The following is a 13,612-nucleotide window of genomic DNA, read 5'->3' as shown; positions in this document are numbered from 1 at the left end:
TATGAGAACCTCCCACTGACAGCTCTAAATTAATATCCAGTCTCAACCTCACCTGAACCTCACAGCTGAGCTAAATGTCTGGGCTCGTTTTATACTCTGTGGTCGTCCTGGTTGATAATATTACAAGATGACATAAAGACGACATAGTTTCTGAGTGGGAGTGACAGCTCTGAAGGCACTCTAGGACAATCAGTCACCTTACCGGCAGGTTAGTCAAGTTTAACGAATCGATCGAGCCATAACAAGTGAAGAGAAAGCCTTCACAAAGAGCGCCAGGCTTTGAAGCTAATTTTACATACTGGCCAAACGGTGGAATTACAATTTCCGAATAAGTAATGTGATGGAAGAGGGTCTCCCAGTACAAACACTTGAATGGTATTTTAAGTACCTTTTTTTAAATCAGATCATTCTTTTACTAATTACCTGAGGCGTTATTTTTTTTTAAATGTCAACTGAAACTCTTCAAACTACAGGAAATACCAGAAAAAAAAATAAGAGATACTTTTCTGCTTGTATTGTTGGTTCACAACCGCTGTCGAAAAAAATCACAAGACAAAATAACAAAATCCTGTTCATGCTGTGTGTTCTCACATATGCATAGACCTACATGTGGTTTTTCCTCACAGCTACAGTACCTCCCACTCCAGTAGAAAGGACTAAAACAACCAAGTGGCAAAATGGCTGAAAAGCTTCCAACGCAGGCAAATAAAATCCAATAATAACTTTAACTTTGATTATTTGGTTAATTTAAAAGGAGACAGGACCGTCTTGGAATAATGGATACATGATAATGTCTTGTTTCCAACAAGTCTTCCAGTATTGCAGCATTATATCTAAAATAGTAGACCATTTTATGCATATGATTATGAATTTTGAACCTTATCAGTATGAAATCCAGCATTGGGATCCATATTTATGTTTGTTAAACTTCTCTGTCCTGAAAAACTGACTTTCAAAAAGTAGTCTCCCACACACTGCCAACCTAAACGTCTCCCTTTAAAAGGACTGTCTAGTAGTTAGAGGTCACAAAAACAAGTAAATTGTGTCTATTATGACACCTGAAGCCTTCTGAATAGGGCTTAGGTCTATTTTTAATGGTGCTACAAAGCAGGTTCAAGAAATATGCAGCCAGTGTTAGCATCACACCGGCAGGCGTTAGATGAGGAGAAGGAGGAGAAGACTCTGCTGTGTGTCGTGTCAGCTAGCTTTGCAGCCAGTCATACCTCAGTCATCATAGTGTTTATTTTTAGCATTGGCTAACAGGCTAGCTAGCACGCAAAGGTGACCAGAGCTTTATTAAAAAATACAACATTATTAGTTTGCATGCAACGGTAAACTGTCCCGTCTGTAGAGCTCATTCACACACACAACACATACACACCGATATTTAAATCCACTGCCAGCTGATCTGAGCTCGTCTAGACAGATGATGGCAATGTAGTTTCTAGTGTCTCATAAATTTTGTCTTTACATAATCTGTTGACCAAGAAACCTTTTTTTATTTCACAACTAGCACACGAACAGATAATGATCTGAGTCTCATAATGTCAAAACACTGTGTTAACTCCTGCAGGTCTGAATGTCTGAAACTGGTTGAGGTTTTGACAAGCTGCTGACAGCAGCCTTGGCCTACTTCTACACCGGAGTCATGTTACCCTCACCACACACACACACACACACACGCATACATACACACACACACCACCTCAAACCTCATCTGTGCCCCCTCTAACTACAGTACCCCCTACCCAACATCACATTACTGCTCCCCCCATGTGCATCCTGTCTCTCTGACCCAGGGGGCCTGCCCCCTTTCAGAGGGACTGTGCATGCGCATGTGCGCGTGTGTGTGTGTGTTCGTTTACATGTATGTGTGGCTATCCCCCCCCTGTAAGGCCTCCTGAGGCTTAAACCCGGTGCAGCAAGACAAACAGGAGATACAGAGAAAAAAAAAACTAAAGGAGTGTGGGAGGAGATGATATAGATCTATATCTAACCAATGATTGTGAGTGTTTTTTTCGTTTCTTGTTTCCATCCATCAGCATGACCAAGCACAATCTGTCATAGGGATGCACCCATCAAACTTTTTCAGATCCGCTATCGATACCTTGGTTTTGAGCCGATACAAAGTATTGATCTGATACTAGTGTTTATTTAATAAGCTGTATGCCTCCATGTGATCATATTATGTGTGTAAGGCAACATTAGACTTGACTTAAACATTGTTTTCCAAACATAATGAAGCAACAGGAAAAACAATTCATGTGTGAACCTTTTAAATGCAGCAACCCATTGGTCAAAACTTGAACAGGAATGAAAATGTCAGTATATAATGTATATAGTATATAAAAAAGTAGAATTTAATTTATCGGCCCCATTATCAACAGTGCCTGATCCAGGAACTTGAGTCAGTATCGGCCCGATATCAGTATCAGTATCATGGATCACCAATCTGTCACAGTCTATAGTTTTGCTTCTCTCCGATAAAAACAAAAAAAGTTACCCTAAACCTGTCACTAAGACAGCTTAAACCTTACTAATAAAACCATACATGTTGTTTGACAACAATCCAATAGAATTCTGACTGACAGAACAGAGTTGTTGATGAACACACAAGACAAGTCTTAACCGCGGCCACACGTCTATTGGAATATTCCACTGTAGAGCTGACACACACACGCACGCACGCACGCACGCACACATGCTCGATGCTGATAAAGGCCAACTGACATAAACAGCATCAAACTGCTTGACCAAACACATCCACGCATTTTCATCAACAACAACAAACACATGCAAACTATCAAGCAAACAAACTGGCTCTGCACCAATGTAATAATACGATACAGAATTTAATCTTCATATTGTTAACACAGTAACATTTGGATTAACTTTTTGGTGCAACATTTGGCAGCATTGGCGCTACTTTAACCACAAAGAAACATCTTGTTCTCTATAATTTCCTGTTGTCAAGCTGGTGAAAACAAGTCCCGCCCATCAGTTATAAGTCATTGTTACAGTGGGACAGGGGATGAAAGTCTAGTTTTTTTCCCTTGTTTGTGTTTAGTTTTGTTCCTCTCCTCACATGTTGTTTCTTTCAGAGAAGGACACGAACAAATTAAACTTTGGTTAAGATACAAACTAAACAGTGTCCAAAAATCTCAGCAAACCTGCAGCTTCACACTCCTGCAAAGAAACAGGGCCTGATTTAACTTGGCAACATGTCGGTACATGTGTGCTAGCTGCCATGTTTTTTTTCCAAGGATGGCGAAGGCATTACGTCCGCCCTAGGCCCCGATCAGACTGAGCCCTCAGCAGCCCGAGGAAACTTTTTGTAATTGTTTTCAAGCGAGTCCCCTCTATGTGCATTGTGTCTTTGCAGGAGCACCCTAAGTGCTTCGAGTTGAAAAAAACTTAAACTCAGAGTGTACCTATAACTATCGTTATCTTTTGTGTTAAGCAAACATTGGAATTCATTCGGTGGTTGCTTGGCAAAAAAAAACAGGAAAAAAAGAGGCATTTAAATGCAAAAAAACCCACTGTCTGATCAGGCGTCTACAACATATTTATGTTTGTTAAACTTCTCTGTCCTGAAAAACTGACTTTCAAAAAGGAGTCTCCCACACACTGCCAACCTAAAAGTTCCCTTTTAAAGGACTGTCTAGTGGTTAGAGGTCACAAAAATAAGTAAATTGTGTCTATTATGACACCTGAAGCCTTCTGAATAGGGTTTAGGTCTATTTTAATGGTGCTACAAAGCAGGTTCAAGAAATATGCAACCGGTGCGTCTTGTATTTTCACTCTGCAAAACACCCTCAAAATGTGATCTTATGTGAGACGGATAGTTTTTTTGTATTGATCCTTGATGTACAATTACAAAAACAAGGCTTAGTATGGGTAGTATATCAATACTTTACGTACAGCTCTGTCCAACCCTAAAGCACGGCGAAGTGATGAAAAGAGAATATGGTGTCTACCTACATTCAAGCAATCATGAAGTCCAACAACGTCTTCAAAAGATTAAAAAATAGTTACTTTTGTTTTAGTTTAGTTACACCACCCCAAAGATAAAACATGATATGTTAAAAAGCAAATGAGTTGTCAATAAAACAAATTAGCATAACGACAGGTTAAGTCGAGTGAATAAGTGTTGTCATGAATAACTCATTATTTAATAATAATCATTATTTGAAAACATTATTACAAACATCGTTTTCATCCAAGTCATCCACATGATTTTATGATCAAATCTGGCATCAGGCAGCCTGCGCTGACTCACAATCATGCTGGATTTTTAACAAAAACTGGGAAGAGATTGAAGAAAAAAAAGAAGAAAGATCAGAGCACAACAATATTTAAAATACCACATTACAAATCAATAACTGGACCCTTACAACAAGTGTTGGAGCATTTATACCAAAATGCTTTATGAGCGTGTACAATTATATATTTGGGAGGTCGCAATAAAATGTAACTCTGGCTGGACTCGTGACAAACAAAACAACACAACGACACAAACAGAGACAGAGAATGAAAGAGAAACAAATGTTTCACAGCACAAATGACACACTAACCAAGTATGTGCAGTCAATCAATGCTTCCCTAACGGACACGTGACACTGAGTTGTTTCATAAAGGTTTGTATTTAGTGACAGGGTCTATCCACTAAATCAACTTTTATTTGTGAAAATGAGTAAAAAGGATTCTTCTATGGAAATCATCTCAAACGTGTTTGTGTCCGTTGATTTGACTGCAGTATTAGTAACAGTGTTATTAACATTACTGGCGCACAGACGGTTATATCTGATCTTCACCCTAGACACTGGACCACCTGTCTGTCTGCAATCCACGGATTTCCTTCTCTTAAATGTGAATATTTCTCTGTGATGTCAATCATATTTATGTTGGATTTTTGAAGTTTTCAGACAAAACAAGAAATTTGAAGAGGTCAACTTTGGCAATGGGAAATTGTGATACACATTTTTCCCCTACATGCCGACATTTTGTTGACCTAATTGTAAGTCATTTAAACAAGGAAAGGATATGTAATCAAGAATGAAAGTAATCCATTGTTGAAACTGTCAGTTTTTAAAATGGTAATTTCTCCATAGTAGTGGGTCTGAAAATCTGCTAACTGCTCAACATCTACAACACAGCAAAAATAAACAAATCTCATTAAAATGCCATGTCTGATATGTCATGCATACCACACCAACAATTAAAAAGGTCAACCTTAATTATGGCAAATAAAAGAGAGAGATATGCGTGTGTGCTAACTGGTGTGTAAAGGCAACCAAAGACGCTTCACGCAAACCTAATCTGATTTGCCAGCAGTCATCTCTAGTCAGCTCTTTGGTAACTTAATTGGCTAGCGGGACATCAGTTTGTCCTGGGACATCAGAGGAGATGGGAATAGCGATTGGCCAAAACCCAAAAGAGATGCCTTTAGGAGACAAGCTTCATTATTTGATTTACGACTGACATTCTCCTTCAGGGTAAAATGACTTTGGACTAAAACTTTGGAGAGAGAACAGTTAAATGACTGAAAAATTGTCTCAAAGTGCTGATGTTTCACAACTGACGGGGTATTAAAATTAACCACAGGCTGCAGAGGCCAAACGGCTCCAGGGTGTGGTGAAGCCAAATTTGTTCAAACTTTTCACGCTATCTGAGCTTATCTGACCCTTACAATAACTTTTGCTGCTTTTTTGTGATTCTGTGATACACTACCGGCTTCTTCTTCGCTCTAAAACTGATAATTTCAAAGTTTCTACCGCGTGTGAACGTTAACCAAATTAATGTAAATTATTTAAATTCTCTTATTTTTTTAAACATTTTTTGAGGACTTCTCATCCAAGTTGGTGTAGGAGTTGAGTTTGAAAGTTCCTTGTTGTCCTTGAAAACTTTAGTTGCTTTGCGCATCCACAGCTTTCTTGTGACAAGTTAAAACCATCTAGGACAAACTACAGAATAATAAAGGCTTGCAACACTGGAGCTAAAGCCAAAATGTGAAAACAAGATACAAATACGAAGACAAGAGAAGAAAGAAAAAATGAGAAATGGACGACAAGACAGGGGAGGAGGAGATCCAACAGGAGAGCCAGAAAACAAAGTGGAAAGTCTCTATTCTTAGAAGACGTCTTGTGTTATTGACAATCTCTCTGGCTACTGAGAGCATGTCCTCCAACTCAAAGCCAGGGCTAAATGCAGTACAGCCATCTGATATTGACTTTGATAACAGTCCTCCACCACTAGAAAACCAACCAGCCATGCATGAAGTGCTCCTGATAGTCTACACACAAACAAACAAACAAACAAACTGCCTGCGAGATTCCAAAGCAACCCCTCACACATCTCATCTATTAAACCGCTGATGAATCAAACCGTTCTCTTTATCCTAGATGTCGGTGTTAGCATGCTGTTAGAAGAGAAAGTTCAGAGATGATAACTTTGCAAAGCTAAGAGCCCAAGTTAAGAAGTGTGCCCACCTAGAAAGTAAACAACCCACCAGACTTGCGAAAAGCTGTGCCAGGTCTTTGAATGTCTAATGCTGCGTCTCCGAACAACACAACAGCATTTATAGCAGCAACAAGTGTGTGTGTGTGTGTGTGTGTGTGTGTGTGTGTGTGTGTGTGTGTGTGTGTGTGTGTGTGTGTGTGTGTGTGTGTGTGTGTGTGTGAGAGATCTGATAGAGATAAGGGAGGCTATTGATGGCACTGATGTAAGTGAGACGACAAACACACACACACACAAACACGCCGTCTTGCTCTCTGATCAGAGGTGGGAAAATAAACTGGCTCAATCTTTTCTTTCCCCTCTCTCTTTCTCAGGTTTGTGCAAAAAAACTTCACAGCAGTAGGAAGTGGGTTATCTACACACAGGATCTGGGCTCAGGATACAAAGCCAGCTGTGTGTGATTGTGTGAGTGGGTTTGTGTGTATGTGATGGACAGAGAAAGGCAAATAGAAAAGGGACAGTGTTAGGTAGAAACACTTCAAACTGAAGCTAATTTGTCAGTGCTTTTTTTGGTCCAAACGGCCAGTAACATCTTAAAAATGTAGTCCTGCTGGTTTTCAGTTAACTTAATTAACTGATCTCACTATAACTCCATGTTTATTTGGGAGATTTTGTGTGGCATTGTGGCCTTTTACCAGACAGTTCTGAAAGTAGAGAGTGTGTGAGGACTCAAGGGACGAGGAGGTTGCATGATAAGAGTTTAAAATCTCTGTACGGCAGGATACCTTCTTGTTTGAAGGAACCTGCCGGTTGCGTCAGCTCCCACTGAGATTCTCAAGCTCCGTCATGCTGTGTGTAAACCATTGAACAAACAGATCTGGAGTCACAGGGAGTATACTGGTGTTGGCTCACAGCACAGAATTCAACAGAATTCTTACAACATGCCAAGGTCAGTTCTGAATGTGGTGCGTTTCGTGAGCCATTTTTTCAAAATAAAGCTCCCGTACAAAAGTGTTTACAATTCAGTTGCAAACCTCAAGCACGTCCCCACTTGTCCATCGTAAATGTAGAGTGTTTTTGTGTTTGTTTTGTTGGATGGCTCTACCAAGACATTGGTTAGCAGCAGTATGCGTGTTATACATGGAGAAAACATGCAGTTATGCAAGGATAAGATGAAAGCAAGTGGACTAAGACAATATTAACATGTTGTTTTAGAGATATATATAATCCAGCTCTGCATGCAAAATATTAAAATATATGTAAGTGGGCAGATGAGCAGAAAGGCTTTCTCTGTGAATGTATGCTTATGAGCCGTCTGTTGTGTGGTCTGTTTGCACGATATCTGTGCAAATGTACATTTAAGTTCATGAGTGTGTGTGTGTGTGTGTGTGTGTGTGTTCACGTGAGTGTGTGCTCGTGACCAATTTCGTCTGGCTGAATGTCGTTGGTAATAACCCGACGCTGACTCAGCAGCAGATGACAGTCAGCAAACATTTTACCAAGAGGAAGTCGGTCACTTTCACTTCAGCTCAACCTGCCAGCCTCAGGCATGACTGCATGTCGAAAGCAAGAGGCCGACATAAAGAGACGCAGATTTGTTTAAAAGGAAGAAGTGTGAACAGTCGTGAACGTGTTTGTGTGTGCAAATGCAGTCAGGTCGATCCAAACCGATCCGAGCGCCATCAGATCCTCACATACTGCACATCTACTCTATTCAGTACTGGTATGCTCCTGCTGGTTGTGGTTTTCACCAGAATAGAAACACAATAGACTTGAAAGAAAACCGAGGAAGAACATATGTTGGACATTAACATCTCTCTTTGTTATGTTTTTGTGTAGATTTACTCAGCCAAACTGCAAAAAAAAAAAAAAAAAAACCTCAAGGAGGGCTTTAAGATGCAGTGTTAAAAAAGCTGTTGTCTCCTCGGCGTTTGTGCTTGCATGACTCACCAAAAGGCCTTGAAAGCTTCATAAATGTCGTCGAGACGTTGACGGTTTGGTCCACCCTGCAATTTTAAGTCCTGCAGTCGTACCTGAACAAAAACAACAACAAGCAGACACAGTGAGTCAGGTTTTAATATAATAATATAAAAAGTTACATAATACTTTGCATAATAACAAATACAAACGCAGCAATAACCAGATACAAATATAGAGATTAATATACGGAATAAACAGTAGAATCAGCTGAAATGAGGGAGGGCAGAGTGATAATAAACCGTAGGCTACAGTGCACTAGATCGATACAGCACCCGACTCCACAGCAAATGCACACGTCCGCTCCGACTCTCTCATGCACACAAGCATGAAAATAAATCAGTGGCTGCCAATAATTCAGAATACACACAGACCAGCTAAACACTTAAGGCAAAGTCTCTCTCTCCCATCACTCTGCCTTTGCACCAGGAATGGGATGGAGCTGCAGCTGTCCAGCACGGATACATTTGACCAAAATTGAAAAACTGATTACACAGAAATGTGTGTAGAATCCTTGGAACATATCTGGTAGAAACAGAAGCTAAAATGGTATCAAGATGATGTACATTAAAGATCCTCTGAGGGAAGTTAAACTCAATTTGTGATGTTTTCTTAAAGTAAAGAAGCAGAGACATTTATATCACTGCAACAACGCTTTTTTTTAATTATTATTACCATCTCAAATTGTTTGCTTGTTAAACGAACAGCCTAGTTACCAATTATACATTATAAGGTATTCATCTTATTAATGAAACACTGCTACCAGGTGCTCGGTATCGGCCGATTCCCAAAGCCCAGGTATCAGTATCGGGGACTGAAAAAGTCGGGCGGTGCATCGATTGATCGACTAATCATTTCAGCCCCTAAATGTCTTCTTTCCATATTGAAGCCTTGACTGAAGTCTGAGGACACCAAAAAAAAAAACGCACCAACAGCCACCAACAATGAACACACACACACACACACACACACACACACACACACACACACACACACACACACACACACACACACACACACACACACACACACACACACACATATATATATATATATATATGAATAGTTGATTATTACCACAGCAGGGAACTCCTCATATTGTTTTGTCCGGAATGCAAACAAACACGTAGATCATTTGTTTTTGATGACACACAGTCACAGGTGTGTTTGGCAGTTACCTGCTCCCTTCCTGGTTAATTGAGAATAATGCAGTGATGGAGGATATTAAGCTTAATCTACTGTCCAAACTGCAACCCCTGTACCTTTAAGCCAGCTTTGCATCCAAATCCTAATTATAAACACTTTATGATCAGAGCAAACCTAATTATGCAACATGACATGATCCAGGCTGTCTGCAGATCCAGCCTCTCCTCTTTCTTTTTTTTTTTTTTTGTTTTTGACACGGGCCTACACAAACTACTGTAAATGCATCCCCCCATCTCCTCCTCCTCCTCCTCCTCCTCCTCCTCCTCTCTGCAGCAGCAACCTGAGATGCTGTGTATACCGCCTGCCGGAGCAGAGCGACCTCGGCTTACAAAATGTTTAACATCCGTCGCCCCCCCTCTCCGCCGGTGTTTTTATCCGCACTCAGAGCTCACCTCATCGGGTTGTGTCAGCCGCTGGCCCCGTGCTTGCGTCCGCTGAGCGGTCGGACAGTCGCTCGTCTCTGCAGCAGCTTTTGTTGCATAGGTTGCCCGTTACTCCCGCGAGTGAAGCCAGGGCTTTAAATACGCCTTTAAAGGAATATCTGTCGGAAGAAGAAGCGTAGCGTTGATTTCCGCCGACGTCACGGCTACTTTGCATAAAGGGGCGGGGCAACGGTGGAGCAGAGAGGCTGAATTTTTCAAGGTGAAAAACACATTGACACCATATTCAATAACATTTAGGAGTAATTAAGTACGTTTAATGGACTTCAGTTTGAGGTACTTTTACTTAACTTGAGTATTTCCATTTTATGCTCGGCTACTTATACCTCTACTTCATATTTCAGAGGGAAATGTTACTTTTTAGATTCACAACATTCACCATTCACAAGACTTGGGCTTCAGCAATAAATAGACAACAATGTACAAAACAAACATTCATAAATAACAAACAAACAACAATAAATAGACAACAATGTACAAAACAAACATTCATAAATAGCAAACAAACAAAACACGGTAATGTAGTGCAGGACTGCAGCAGGGACTTGATGGGACATGAACATGCATGCACACACCCTGTTGCCAAAACATACCTATACCAAGAGAGTGTGTGAAACTGCAGCAAGGATAACAACAAGATAATAAGACAACAATAATTATGATAAATAAGATTACATTTTGCTAAAATTGCACAAATGTTATTACATCACTTTTGAATCCGAGGACTTGATTTATAATGAGTAATACATTTTTAGTGTGATATTTATATTTGTATTTAAATAATCAAGTACTTTTTCCAACATTCATTTTCTTAACTCTTTACTTCCCAGTGTTGGGGGGGTCTCACGGCCTGTATGTGTGAAAAATGATACATGCTTTTTTGTCCTTTTCATCCGACCTTTTTAAAACCCATTATGTAGAAAATGATAGCCTTAATAAACGTAAGAAATCCAAATGGACTTATTTGGGATTTGGGAGGGGTTGTCCTGCATAAAAATAAATAAACAAATCCAAAACAGAACCTTTGGGTTGCATTAGGAATAGCTTTTTACTGAATAATGCTAATTTCTGTGAATATAACACTTATTGTTCTACACACTGTCCAACTAGTAATATATATATATTATGTTCAGATTAGTAAACAAAGTCACATATGTATATCCAGTCTTTCTTTCCTTTTTGTAGCTGTATTTCTTCCAACCTTTCGGTTTAATAAAATAAAATCAAAACTAGATTAACTCTCCCTGGAACCCCAGGACAAAAATAAGCTGCGCGCCTTTAGTTTCTTCCAATGTTTCAGTTCTGCAGTGAATCATGAATCCCTCAGAAAACAGAAAATGAAGAACAGCTGATCAAGGAAAAGAATAACAAACCGGTTCAGTGGCCTATTGTGCCATCATACATGAGTCAGCCATTGCGTCCAGTAGTGCCAGTGTTTTTAGCATTTAAACTAGTATACTATTTATAATACTATATTAGTACTATTTGTATTTTGTTGATGTTCATAATATTCATCACATTCTATAAATGCATTAGATGAATTAGACTGTTGAAGACAGATACCAAAGGACTCTACTCACAACATGCACAAAAGGAATGTTTTTGTTCTCCTTTAATCTTCCTCCTTAGAAGAAGAATGGTTGTGACACCGGTTTGGTTGGTGTGTTAAATCTGCTGAAACCTGTTTCAGTTCTGGCCTTTCTTGGTTAATGCATGACAGCCATAATTAGATGATGTAACATTAATTATCATGAAAAACAGCAACAAAGAGCAGGTAAATGGGGCTGTCAGCTTCTGGATCTCCAAATGTTTCTCAATGTTAACATCCATGCTGACTTCATGATTTGGTTTCGGGAGCCTAAATTTAGGAGGAACTGGTACAAAAAAAGAAACAGACAGAAACTCAATAAACAGAAGAAATGGGTGCTGTGAGAAAACAGTGTTTTCTCATGTATAAAAAAAAGGGGGGTTAAAGATTTACATTCGGACAAGTACCGAAAAAGCTGAGAGACAAGGACAGGGAACTATTGAGAGATAAACTGCATTGATGATTTTAGTGTTTTTTATTTATTGACACCAGTCTTATCATTTAATAACATACCACTTTTTGTTTAACTAAAAGATTAAATACTGCACTAGCTGCTACAGTGCTTATGGCGTTATTAAGGGATTTCAAAAAAATTCTCCATGGCATTGTGCTGCAGAGCATTTAGCTAGTGTTGTTGTTTCAACGCTTTAGGCTGCTGCACAAAAAGCAATTGTGTTTCTTTTTATACTCTAAATCTAGCTCTTGCTTGCTGTAAGTAAACATTTTTGGATTTAGAGCAAAGTGATTAAGAGCTGCAGGAGACACAGAGAGCAATTTACTGCACCCGAGGTATGAGTGGACCTGCACAGTGAGGGATTAACAGCTGCTTAGGGCTTTATGTAACACAACAATGTCGAGCACACACATACACGTACAGATTTATACCAATACAAACTGCCACCAACTGCACACCCACAAGTACGGTATTTGAAGGATCAGACGTTGTGAACTACATGTAATTGAAATAATAGTTTAGCTACATTTTGCTGCAGCTTGCTGGTTGTTTATCTACAGTCCTATTTGCATAGTGATAAGAGTTGTTTAATTACATTTTTTGTCATTTTACGTGGAGTTAACTACTGAAAACTACAAACAATTTGTCTATAAAAGCTCCAAGAGCCACCACAACACACCTGACCTTTCACCTTTGTGAAGTGCCTGCATGTGCAAAAGGGTGTGGGGGGGGGAGTTGTTCAGTGCTTACACAGCAAAAAAGCTGAGAGACACAGACAGGGAAGTATTTAGAGAAAAAACGCATTGATGATTTTGGTGTTTTCATTTAATAACATAACACTTTTTTGTCTAACTTAAAGATAACATTCTGCACCAGCTGCTACAGTGCTTATGATGTTATTAAGGGATTTCTATCTTTTTTCTTAGTGGCATTGTGCTGCAGAGCATTATGCCTCTGCTGACTAGTTATTGTTCCATTTGTTAAGACCAGTGCTCAATTTGGACAAAACGGTCTAAAAAGGTGCAAGATAAATTGGAAGCTTCCCCCACTCTGCGTATATGAATGAAACCTGAATAATTTGACTGAAGATGCCACCTTGGCCTTTTTTTTTTAATTTATCAAATGAGCATTTGTCACTATTTTATAACATTTCATAAACAAAGGGGGTTAATAATTCAGCCAATCAAATAATCAGCAGATTGATTGTTGAAAAAAAAAGCTATTTTATATTGATATAGTGGGTTCTGAAATTGAACTTCAATCAACTTTCATCAGAAAACATGCTCTGGCATTAAGTTCTCTCAGTATCAAATAGCCCCCTCTTCTGGTGAACTGTAAGAAGTGCAAAACTATAAACCATCTACACAGCAAATAATTTGCATGCAGCATGTAGTTCTGGGATGGGCACACTAATAAATGCATGCCATTTAACTTTGAGATGACCTTGTTGGATTGCTTTTACTTTGCGTATAGCGATAGCTCCCAAGTTTT

General features: G+C 39.3%; 1 protein-coding gene across 1 annotated transcript in view; it reads right to left on the bottom strand.

The window, feature by feature from the left end:
- LOC129097447 (solute carrier family 45 member 4) overlaps positions 1-10,137 on the bottom strand; it is a 45,177-nt gene extending 35,040 nt beyond the window's left edge. Inside the window, exons 1-2 of the mRNA XM_054606309.1 lie at positions 10,032-10,137; positions 8,407-8,489 (exon numbers count right to left, since the gene is read on the bottom strand). The gene's annotated coding sequence lies outside the window, so the exon portion shown is untranslated. The remainder of the gene's footprint in view (positions 1-8,406; positions 8,490-10,031) is intronic.
- Between the last annotated feature and the right edge of the window lie 3,475 nt (positions 10,138-13,612).

Source organism: Anoplopoma fimbria, chromosome 10, assembly GCF_027596085.1.
Source record: "Anoplopoma fimbria isolate UVic2021 breed Golden Eagle Sablefish chromosome 10, Afim_UVic_2022, whole genome shotgun sequence".
Lineage (NCBI taxonomy): Eukaryota > Metazoa > Chordata > Actinopteri > Perciformes > Anoplopomatidae > Anoplopoma > Anoplopoma fimbria.
The sequence above is the reverse complement of the archived record's forward strand: the minus strand, read 5'-3'. Positions and strand labels throughout refer to the sequence as shown.